Source organism: Bidens hawaiensis, unplaced genomic scaffold, assembly GCF_021521415.1.
Source record: "Bidens hawaiensis isolate Kalapana, Puna unplaced genomic scaffold, B.hawaiensis_p1.1 tig00042453_1, whole genome shotgun sequence".
Classification (NCBI taxonomy): Eukaryota; Viridiplantae; Streptophyta; class Magnoliopsida; order Asterales; family Asteraceae; genus Bidens; species Bidens hawaiensis.
This window is the reverse complement of record NW_027505786.1, coordinates 90,388-99,167: the sequence shown is the minus strand read 5'-3', so window position 1 is coordinate 99,167 and position 8,780 is coordinate 90,388. Positions and strand designations below refer to the sequence as shown.

Sequence of the window (8,780 nt, the reverse complement as noted above, 5' to 3'; positions counted from 1 at the left end):
AAAATTAAAAAAAAAAATAAAATTCACGTCACCACTCTACGTCAACATAAAAAAAGATAAAAAGGCTTCTATGTGATACAAAAATGAAAAATGCTAAAAAACTTGTTAAAACTTGTAATTTAAATAAAATTTGAAGTTGAGTGACTTAATAAGAGCACTATTTAAATCTAATTGAACAAAACTTGGTTACTATTCTATGAAATTGTTACCAAACCTTTCGCAGCATGAGTACTTCTAATTATTTGTATGTTTCGTAGGTTAATTTCAGTTAGATCACATCTCACCCCTTCAATATACAAGTACAAGTTATTTAAATATAAAATAGACAAATAACTGAATAAGTGTCTGGCTAGCATGAATGGGTACTTAGGTAGGTTTGGATAGTTTGGTTAGTGAGCCAGATAGAACTATATTAAAATTGACCAAAATTAATGCCAAAAGATATATGAATACCTAACTTTTTATTTGGCAAGATAGGTTTCTAAAAACGGATCTATTGGTAAAGCTATTAACCGATGGAGCTAAGATTTATTTTCTTTAGTTAAATTTAAACCAAATGCCTCTTCCTTGTTATCGACCGTCACTTTTATGAAAATCAATTTTGCCACTTCACCTAGTAATCTAGTATACTAGAAGTGCACAAATCGGGTTTTTTTAAAAATCGGTTCCGGGTTTGGTCAAAAACCGGCTTCTTGGATTGCTATCGTTTTTTGGTCAGGTTGGGTCCCGGGATTTGACCAGGCAGAGATGGACCAGGTTCCTGTTCCAAGTGCATTTCCATGAGGAACTGAAACATGATTTGTGTATGCGGGCCAGGTAGTGCGGGTCTAGTTCCGGGTTGAGTCAAAAACCGGATTTTATGCCCAAATCATCAATATCTAATAAGTGCTAAAGAATTTGCATAAGAAACCCTAATTCCTATTCCTCCTCTCTGTGTTTTGCTTTTGATTTATGGATCTGTAATGTTTTGTTGTTGATGTAAAAGCAAGCAGGGATAGTGTGTATCGGCGTTGTGTTAAACTTGTGATCGAAAGATTTCCCTGCAATAGTAAGGGGAAGGTGTTCCATTTTTATCTATTGGAATCCTCAACAATCATCTTACCCTCCTCAGACTCTACCGGAAGCAGCCTCTCTATCCCTATGGGGTAGAGGTAAGGCTGCCAACATCTTACCCTCCTCAGACCCTACCATAGCTTTGCTATTGGTGGGATATACTGAGTACGATGATGATGATGATGATGATGATGATGATGATGATGATGAATCCTCAACAATCATCTTCCCTATATTCCTTAAGTTGTCTTTTCATCAGCTGTCTTTGTCTGTTGATTTTATTATAAGGTTCTAAAATAATCAACAAAATCATTCTGTGACTCTCAGTGCCTCTTATTTAAAGCCCAGCCATCATCTATAGGGACTAATTAACAACTTCAACCGAATAAATATTAGGGGTGCTACGAGATCAAATCTGTTGCTCAATTGTGATGTTTGTATACTGATTTGAGAGCTGGGCTAGCTACGCATTCATGTTCTCAATTAATTTTCTTTTGATTGGTGGTTCGAATCCCACTCATTGAGAACCAAAAGACGCAAGGAATTTGCAGCAAATATCTCAAAAGTCAAAAAGATTTTAATTTTTTTTATTAAAATGGGGCGGGTGAAAAAGTTATTTACTAATATTATCGATTTAGGTGATTTTTGAAAACCCAATTTTGCTCACATCTAATCCCATTGAACAAATTTATCTTCTATAAAAAAAATTATATCCTATATATTAAGGGAGAATGGCTTGCTACAGTAATAAAGGGCTTTTTAAAGCATTTTAGTAATTTTCATAGTTTTAATTGTTATTCTTTGGTGTACTACACTAACATTTTTTTCCTTCTTTCTTTGATGCATGAAATTCAATTCTTTAGTATTGCATTTGCTTTTATATATATATATATTGGGAAAAGTGAATATGGAGCTGTTAAGCATCTAACCTTAGATCCGAAACCCCCCAAAACTACGTAGTTTTGATAAAATACCTAAATTAAATTCCTATTTTTTATGTTCAACAAAAAACGCCGCATACAAGCAAGGTTCTCTCCTATCCTAATAATCTAATTCAATCACTATTCACCTATTCGTTGATGCTAACTCTCTGATTGGATCCTTCAATCTCCATGAATAAATCACAGGTAGCACATAACGAAACTTACTTTATTACTTCAATATTCATGATATTAATTCTCTTATATTATTCTAATGCACATAACAAAACTTGATATCAATTATTTAATTACTCTAATGTATCGAACGTAAATCACAAAACTTGATAACAAACCTGGATATTTTTTTTTCTTGATATAGGGTGTACAAGAGGATTTACAACCTTACTTAGAGGAGAAAGCTATTGAAACAAATGCAACTGGTGGTTTGAATGCTGAAATTGAGTATGATAATAACGTGAATGTTGATCCTGGGTTTAATAAGTATGACGAGAATAATGTGGACGGAATGGTATTCGATAGTCCTGATGATGCATATGAGTTCTACAATCAATATGCTTTGTTACATGGATTCGGAATACGTATTTTTACAACTTTTAAAACAAGACGACAAGTGAGCCTTATCGAAAGAAATATGTATGCAACAAAGAGGGTTTTAAAGATTTAAAGTCTAATAGCTCTAGTGGGGATGTTAAGAAACGTTGTAGAGATTTAAGGACCGGATGTGAAACATTTATTCGGATTTCAAAAAGTAAAGATGGAAAATGAAAAGTGGACATGTTTAACAATGTACACAATCATGAGCTAATTATTACTCTGACCAAAGTTATGAAATACCGGTCACATGGTAGGTTTCACCGCTCAATGGATTGCAAATCTCTAATGTCGGAACTTGGTCAATATGGGTTGAAACCGTGTTAAATCAAGAAGGTCATACATACCGTGAAAAGTCCACTTGAAAATGATGTTACATCAAAACAGTGCGCTGACATCCTGGCCGAGGAACGAAAACAATACAAAGGTAAGGAGTTTTATGGACTCATTAAGCATTTCCAAGATAAACTATTAGAAGATCGTAACCTTTATTTTGTTGTTGATTTATTTGATGATGGGTCTCCAAGAAATATTTTTTGGGCTGACGGGAGATCAAGAGACTCATTTGTAAAATTTGGGGACGTTCTTGTGTTTGATGTCACGTACATGACCAACAAGTTTAAGATGCCGTTTGCTCCATTTGTTGGGGTGAACCATCATCGTCAATCTATACTATTTGGCGGCGCACTGCTGGAAAATGAGAAACAAGAAACTTTTGAATAGTTATTTAAAAACTTTTTAAACTGCATGTTTGACAAGTATCCGTTGGCAATAATTACTAATCAAGATAAAGCTATTGGAAATGCAATCAAAAGCATTTTCCCAAAAACTAGACATCGTTTTTGTTCATGGCATATTAAGAGACACGAGATTGAACATCTTCGATCTCTCAAAGTTCAGTACACTGACTTTCAAGAGCTACACAGACAATGGGTAAATAGTAATACAGTTGAAGAATTTGAGAGTCGATGGGAAATTTTATGTGGTAAGTACAATTTCCAAAGTGGCAGTTGGATAACGGAGATGTATAACCAACGTAAATATTGGGCTAAAGCCTTCTTAAAAGATTGTTTTTTTGCTGGTATGACATCAAGCGGAAGAAACGAGAGCATTCATTCCTATTTTGATGGATATGTGAATTCAAAGACCATGTTAAATGAGTTTATAATACAGTACGATAAAGCTGTTGAGGCTCGAAGGGCTGCCGAAGAAGATGAAGACTTCAAAACCATGGACTCACAACCAAATCTTTCTTCTGTTAATCCGATAGAGGCAAAAGCAGGTTCACGTTACACTAAAAATCTCTTTGATCTATTCAAGAAAGAGTGGACCGAAGCTACATTAAATTTAACTCATAAGACGATAAGCAAAAGCTCAGAAGAAATCAAATACAAGGTTGGACAATTAAATAGTGATAAAATATACTGGAGACATGTTAATTTCTATCTCTCGGATAAGATAGACGTCACATGTACATGTGCAAAGTTCGAAACCTATGGGATGTTATGCAAGCATATCTTATATGTCTTGAAGAAGAGGAATGTTGAAACACTTCCTGATCATTATATTTTATCTAGGTGGACACTTGATGCTAGATATAAGTCAAGCAATTGCAATACTGGGATAAAAGATATTGATAATGAAAATGAAGTTAGTGCGTTAACGTTATGGTGTGCTCAGTCAAGTTTTAGAAAAGCAATCGAGAATGCACGAGACTCTCCATTTGAGATAAAGAAACTAAATACCATGTTGGTGAAGTTTTTAGACGAACAAAGTGTCCGAATAAATTCCAAACGGCTTGAAATTGCACCACAACAGTCTAATGTCGGAAGTTCACAAGTAAGCATGATGCCCCAAATTTCCGTTCGGGACCCATTAGCTCCTACTAATACGAAAGGTCGTCCTAAAAATGCAACTAGAATCAAATCTTCTCTTGAAGCACCAAAAAAGAGAATTTGTTCTTAGTGTAAGGAATTGGGCCATTACACCAGTGGATGTCCAAAAAGGAAGGTAAGAGTGATACATATTAGTATTTAAATACAAATTTTCTTTGGAAGTGTAATATTTGTTTTTTTTTTGTTTCTCCAGAAGGATGAGGCTGAGACTTTACAAAAAAGAGAAGGATAATATGTGAATCAACTTGAAGAATGACTCGTTTTGATGATCATTTGCAATGCTTGCAGTTGTTTAAGTACAATAGTTTTATTTTATTCAAACTTGGATTGATTCTAAAAATTTTGAAATTTCTATTGAAATAGCAGGTTTGTTTCACAGACTCACCAATGTTCTTATGTGGCTGGATGATTAAGGGTGGTTTGCTAGAATCTCTATCTACATCCTTTGCACATGACTAATTCACCTTTGCAACAGAGGGTTCTTTTTGTTAAATTTTCTCCTTTGCACGCCAATTTATTTCTTTAAAAAAAAACATTTTCTCCTTTGCACTTCAATTTAGTTCTTTTTTAAAAAAAAATTATTTCATGTTAAGTCTTTTGCTTACTAATTTATGTTTACCATTTTGTGTGAACATCATTGACACTAACCAAATTCGTGTCGGTTCGTGGCTCGTTACTAAAATGATTATGAAAAAATCAAGAAAACAGATTAGGGGCCCAACCCACCTAAAATAACTACAACAATGTCATGAAAAATATTGTATTAGATAATCATATCATATTACAAAGAGTACCCACAACTCACAAGAACATTACAAGATAAAATGCCAAGTGAACCACAACTTATAAAATGCAAGCAAATGTAATCTACCAAAAATATTCCATTAATTGCAATAACTCATAATGAGCATGGTTGTTGAAAACGTGGATATGGTCGCAGCGAAATTGAAAACGCGGATATGGTCGCAGCTAAGCACTAAAGTAGCCACTGACATGCGAAGTTGTTGCTTTTGAAAACACCTAACCAAATAACAAATAAAAAACAACTGTTAGGTTAGAGTAGCAAAAATATGCACTCATTATGTAATTAAATACTAAACATACATAGAATACACATATAAATTCTTGTCGTCAGTAGTCTAAGTTCGTTTTCTTTATTTGTCTGCAAAGAATTTAGCAATTTCAAGTTAGAACACAATTTGACTATTATGTTGACTTTAGTTAGTTGCAGAACTTAAATCTGCAGGTTCATAAACATGAGCTGCAGGTTCATAAACATGGTGGTTACAGGAAATGGAAATGTAAGCATTAACCAGGACCTAAAAGGAATTAAAATAAGTAGCCAATTAGCCAGTAGGCAAAGTGCCAATAAACCCAAACAAAAACTCAAAACTTATCATATTAATTAGGAGGGAAAACGAGCCGAGTTTTTCCGATAAAAATCTTGAATTGAGCAGAGCTCTTTTGGACTTCTATGTATTAATTTCACCTTGTACAGTCGAGCTCGAATCGAGCTTTGGTTCGTTTAACATATTACACGAGCTCAAGCCGAGCTTAAGCTCGTTTAAGGTTTTTGTCAAAATATAAAAAAATAAAAAACAATAAACTATATAAATTCATTCAAAAATAATAAACAAGCCGAGCCCGAACTTGAAGAAACAACTCGCAAGCCAAGCTCGAAATGATCCGAGCTTTCGTAATTCAAAACGAGCACAGTTAAAATTAAAAACTTTGCCAACCAAATTTTCATGACTAGCTGTGATTATGTCCAATTGTAGACTCCCCCCATTTCCAAACCCCTAACTTTTAGGAAGAACATATTAAAAGCACAGAAGCAATGAATAAATATGAGCATTTCGCATAAGCAGTCAAAAAAATCAACAGTTATTACATGGCATATTCTTAATCGAAAAATTCAATTCTCTAATTCTAATTGAAAACCCTAATTAACATTAAGAATTAGTTGGATTTTAAAGAAGGCTGCCGAAACCAACAGATATCACTTTGGTTATGAATGAACTTACAATCAGAAGTGGAATCCCTTTAACTGATATGCGTTATTAAGAAGGATTGAGAACCAGATAAAAATTGAAGATGAAAACAAAGAAAAATTGAAGATGTCGTCGGCCAGAAATTTGTTGTCAGCAAAATAGGAATTTTGATTTTAGATTTAATTAGGTATTTTATCAAAACTACGTAGTCGGGGGGTTTCGCATATAAGGTAACAGCCTCATATTCACTTTCCCTATATATCTAATGTGTTTTCTTTTTTGTTTTAAATAATATTTAATTTAATGAAATTGTTATTTGGGGTTATTTTCAAAAACATAACGAATGTATTTGAAACCAACCGAAATCACGTCGACCCACTGCCGCAATGCTTGAGTTTTGCCCATCAAATAAACATCGTTTTAAATTTGTTATTTTTATCTATAAGCTATACGAGTGTTGCTACTATCATGGGCGCCTACTATGATACTGTAACGAACCAGATCGATAGTGATCATATTCCTGTCATTTTGATCATAAGTTATACGTGTGCCGAAATTGTTTTAGACATTTATAGCGCCGGTATCGTAACGAATTTAACTGATATCGACCGACTTCGCGTCTTTGCCCGTCGCGTGTTTCCTAGCTATATTTAAAATAGGATGCACCAAAAAGTTGAATTGAAAAATAAAAAAAACTGTATTTTTGTTTTTCATAGTGAAAGTGATTAATGTATAGGAAATTTTAATTTTTCATCTTTGTTTTTCTCAATTTAGTGTTTTAATAAAATGTATCAGTATTCCATTATTTCGTTATTTTATTGCATGTATAAAAGATTCTCTTTTTAAAAAAATATTTTTGTTAACTATAAAAAACTGTTCCAAAGGAGTTTTGAGTTAACAAACTCAAAATCTTGGCTTGAACAAACTACATGGTTTGTTTTAAAATCTCGTGTTCAGCTTGAATGTAAACCGAATCATTTATATACGAGGTTTTTTCAGTGAGCTTCCATATGGCATGGTTTACATTCGAGCCGAACCTGTGCTTGTCATGTATTAGCTCGTGAATAGCCCGAGAAAAACTGATCCAAACCGACAAGCTCGAGACAAATCTAGCCATCTTCTCTCATTTACCTACAATTCCTTTTTTGAGTAATTTCAACCAAACATTGGTGTTTGTATCATTATTATCTGAACAACATTGGTGTCGGTATTGATGTTATTAAGTCGAGAGCGGTTCAATTGTTCGGTTGATATACAAGTAATTATTGTACCTTTTGTTTTCTGTGTTTTTTTTATTTGGCATTTTATTATAATTCCAATTCAATATTTAAGCACTTCTATTAAAAAGTAAAAATAGCTTGAAGAGAATGGATAAACTTAAAACTAAAAATAAAGTAGTAGCTGTTAAATCTTAGACAAGCGAATCAAGAACACTAAAGACGATATTGTATAAAATGTTTATGCGACTCTTTTCTATTAATTAAAAAACAAGAACAAAATACGAATTGCCACACTAAAAATAAAACTTTTGATGGGTTTATATAACACTTCCATGGTGCGTAATGTTCGCAGACGATATTGTGTTAGTTGCTGAGAGAAAACTAGATCTTAACATGAGACTAAAGGAGTGGCGAACAACCTTAGAAAGAAAAGGTTTGAGAATTAGTTGCTCTAAAACGGAGTACTTACACTGTGATTTTGGTGGAGTGAATGATAATGAGGACATCCAGATCACCAATGAAAGGCAAGTGGTTCCATAGGTAACGAAGTTTAAGTATCTAAGATCATTTATCCAGAGCGATGGGGAGTTAGACAGTGATGTGGCCCATCGACTTCAGGTAGGATGGTGTAGATGGAGAGCAGCCACAGGTATACTGTGCGACAAGAGATTCCCAACTAAACTAGAGGGAAAGTTCTATAGGGTCGCAGTTAGACCTGCAATTTATATGGAACAGATTGTTGAACCATCAAGAAGGCACAAACACGGAAGATGGAGGTAGCAGAGATGAGAATGCTACGCAGGATGTGTGGGCACACAAGATTAGACCGAATAAGAAACAGTGTGTTTCGGGAGAGATTAGGGGTGGTTAGCATATCCGACAAAATAAGAGAACGGAGACAGAGATGGTTTGGACATGTGAAGAGAAGGCATACAACGAATCCTGTTAGATCTGTATAAAATGTTACTATAGAGAGGAGGAGGGGTAGTGGTCGACCTAAATTGACTTGGGATGAGAGGATTAGATATGATTTGCTAGAACTAAACCTCTCTAAGGGCATGGTTGATGATAGGAATTCTTAGAGACGTA

At 34.2% G+C, this 8,780-nt stretch overlaps 1 non-coding gene and 1 pseudogene across 1 annotated transcript; both read left to right on the top strand.

Moving 5' to 3' along the window:
* The first annotated feature begins 985 nt into the window (after positions 1-985).
* LOC143615322 (small nucleolar RNA snoR135) lies at positions 986-1,110 on the top strand. Its single transcript, XR_013150452.1, has one exon. It is a non-coding gene; the product is annotated as a small nucleolar RNA snoR135 (small nucleolar RNA).
* A 1,055-nt stretch (positions 1,111-2,165) lies between these two features.
* LOC143615311 (protein FAR1-RELATED SEQUENCE 5-like) lies at positions 2,166-4,712 on the top strand (annotated as a pseudogene).
* The last annotated feature ends 4,068 nt before the right edge of the window (positions 4,713-8,780 follow it).